The sequence below is a fragment of the Cebus imitator genome, unplaced genomic scaffold (assembly GCF_001604975.1).
Source record: "Cebus imitator isolate Cc_AM_T3 unplaced genomic scaffold, Cebus_imitator-1.0 Scaffold287, whole genome shotgun sequence".
Lineage (NCBI taxonomy): Eukaryota > Metazoa > Chordata > Mammalia > Primates > Cebidae > Cebus > Cebus imitator.
In genome coordinates this window covers 856,098-859,531 of record NW_016107602.1, presented here as the reverse complement: position 1 = coordinate 859,531, position 3,434 = coordinate 856,098, and the positions used below count along the sequence as shown (strand labels likewise).

The following is a 3,434-nucleotide window of genomic DNA, read 5'->3' as shown; positions in this document are numbered from 1 at the left end:
ACTAAAAGCATACAAATAATATAGTGAAGTCATTTCATAACTGGCAATACCAAGACTTCTGAGAGCTGTGTTTAGCTTGAGTACATATGATGTAAAGAGGGCCTCACAAAATGTGTATGGGAGCCACAGGAGAGCAAGACAATGATTTAAGTTGAGACATCTGGTGAAGATGGCACAGGAGTTCAGGCTCCAAACACCTAGCAAAGGTAGTTATAATATAAAAAGGGTAACCAAATAAGTATGGTCGGGCTGTAGTCACCTAGAAAATAAGCTGAAATACAAAGGGGTAAGCAGGCCCAAGCTGCAGGCCTCTCCAGCAGGGGCAATCAGGAACTCAGGTTCCTTAGAATAAAGGGATATAGCTTTGTGCAGTGGCCATTTCATAGCCGGTGAGGTATATCTGAGTCGCTTGCTAATTGAAAACTTTTCTTAATACTCATGATGACTTGAAATATGGCTGGCACTGGCAATTTTTAAGACTCTATGGAGACTGAACTTAAAACTAAAAAACAAATTTAAAAAGATGACAATGTAAAAGTATCCACAAGAGCCGATACCAAGGAGTTGGAGCCAGGCTCCAGGGAATGTAAATTGGGAAAATAACTAAGTCTCTTCCATACCTCTAAGAAACACTGGCTACACTGAAATCAGAGACCACAGTGCCTCCCTCCCCAACCTAAGAAAGAAGGCTGGAAAAGACGGCTTACCTGGAAGGAAAGGGTGTCTGGAAGTTTGAGAGACAAAGACGTAGCTTCAGAACTAGAAGCTGAGCCAAGCTGCTTTCTCGGCCCAGGACCTGGATCCGTGGTATCACTGATAGCACTGCTGAGCAGGAACACACAGTGCCATTTTGAGACCTGGTTTGGAAGAAGTTTTGAGAGACCAGATGGAGGGACTGAAAGCTGCCTGGGAAGGGAGGGAGAGGGGGAAACATAAAGCAGTTGAAAACTCCTACACAAAATAAGCTTGCAAAGCAAAACTTTAGAATACGTGAAGACATAAACGGAGAGTTCAAAATGTGTTCAAGCAAGACGTGAACTTACTGAAAGTGAAATTAGCAGTTGGAATTTCTGGAAATGACAATAAAATAAATATGTTTACAATTCTTAAGATGAATGAAGGCTTACAGGAGATAAAAATGATGCGTTGAAGCAAGGGGGAGGGATAAGAAACAGAACCAGTCAGAACTGTGTTGTATTAAGTAAAATGGGCTAAAATGCTTCAAATAGACCAAAAATGCAATGGGTCAAATCCAGTATGAGCTTACTTCTCTCATGTAGCAGGCCTGGGTGGGTATTTCAGGCCACTGGGTGGCTGCACCCTTAGGGACCCAGCAGACAGCACCCACATGGCTTTCAGAATTGCTCTGCTTGCCCACAGGAAGGAGTGGGGAATAAGCTAGGCCAGAAGTGGTCTCTCTCATGTCTGCTCAAGCCCCGCTGGCCATACCTAACTGCTGGGGAGCCTGGGAAATAGAGGCCAGCCAGGGGCCTCGGGAAAAGAAGCAAAGGCAAAATGGAGAATAAGTTTCTGCTGTATCCCTAAGAAACAGTGGTTACAATGGCAACAGATTTCTCAGCAGCAATAGAATTGAAAACACAAGAGAGTATTATCTTCTACTTAGAATTCAGTACTCGTTAAACTGTCATTCAAAAATGATGATCATCAGTCCCTATGAAGGAAAAATTGGCAGTATCCAACAATTATGTAAGCATTCACCCTTTGACCTAATGGTCTCACTTCTAGTAATTATTCCAGAGGAAACACCTCCACAAAATAACCAAGAATATGTACAGAAGGTTGTTCATGGCTCCATTGTTTGCAGATAGAACAAATTTGGAAGCAACCTGTATGTCCACTCATAGAATTCTGGCTGAATAAACTATAGTATATCCATGTAATGCAGCTATAAAAACAATTATTGAAAAAAGGAAGATATTCAAACAATTTTTTTTTTTTTTTTGAGACGGCGTTTTACTCTTGTTACCCAGGCTGGAGTGCAGTGGCGCGATCTCGGCTCACCGCAACCTCCGCCTCCCGGGTTCAGACAATTCTCCTGCCTCAGCCTCCTGAGTAGCTGGGATTACAGGCATGCGCCACCATGCCCAGCTAATTTTTTTTGTAGTTTTTAGTAGAGACGGGGTTTCACCATGTTGACCAGGATGGTCTAGATCTCTTGACCTCATGATCCACCCCCCTCGGCCTCCCAAAGTGCTGGGATTACAGGCTTGAGCCACTGTGCCCGGCCAAACAATTTTTTTTTTAAAGGGAGATAGCTATGAAGTGCTTTCTAGGATGTTTTAAGGGCAATAGAGAGTCACCAAAATATATGTCTAACGTGCTGCCTTGTATGTAAGATGGAAAGGGAAATAACCACACATATACTCAAACCAGAAATAAATGATAGGGGGGTGGATATTAGTGGAGGAAGTAAGTATGGAAATGAGACTTTTCTGAGCATATGTTTTTATAGAGTTTTGATTTTGAACTATGAATATTTTACTTTTTAATTATATGAAATTAACATGAAATAAAAAATAACACAAAGCAAATCCTGTCATTGAATGTACAAAGAGAAACTAATAATCAAAATACCATATCAAATTGATCACATAAATACAAAGAAATCAGATAACTTTTTAGCAGAGTACTCAGACTATACAAGCTTAGTGGAATATAGTCAAGGAACAGAAGGAATGGGAAATGTAGACTTTGTTTACGTGGTTACTTGTTGGCAGTGCGTAGTAACTCTGAAACTGCTTAATATGTTATGTAGTTTGAACGAATGAATCAATATACTAATGTCCTTGGGAACTAGGTTCTTTTTGTTGTTAATTTCTTCATTGAAATTCTGTATTCAATCACAGGAGCTGGAGTCTGCTTCCTGCTGGGACCCTTCCTGATCCTTGAAGTTAATCTCTAATTTGCTATTGGTGATGCTTCCTGCCCCTTTATTTCTTCAACTTTTATTTTAAGTTCAGGGGTACAGGTGCAGGATGTGCAGGTTTGTTACACAGGGAAACTAGTGCCATGGGGGTTTTCTGTACAGATCATCCCATCACCTAGGTGTTAAGCCCAGCATCCATTAGCTACCTTTCCTAATGCCCTCCCTCCCCCACTCTCCCCTCTGACAGACCCCAGTGTGTGTTGTTCCCTACCATGTGTCCATGTGGGAACCAGATTCTTGCTGTGGAAGATGATCTTTCAAATATGTATTTCACTGTTACACAAATACTGACATAAGGTGAGGAAGAATGCTGTGATGGTTGCTTTGCATTGGAGGTATCAGTGTGCCACCCAGATTCTAGTTTCAAAATACCATAGTTTACCTAAAAAACAGGCCCCCTTCGAAAAAATGACCCGAGGTCAACGGAAGTACAAGGTACCAAAGCAAACAAATGCTTAGCAACTGGGATGGCCAAAGATATGTATGG

The 3,434-nt window shown here is 41.6% G+C and overlaps 1 protein-coding gene and 1 pseudogene across 1 annotated transcript in view; both read left to right on the top strand.

Annotated features, from left to right (window-relative positions):
• LOC119467421 overlaps positions 1-3,434 on the top strand; it is a 38,282-nt gene that overhangs the window by 17,493 nt on the left and 17,355 nt on the right. The gene's annotated exons all lie outside the window — the stretch shown is intronic.
• Positions 361-489, top strand: LOC119467430 (annotated as a pseudogene).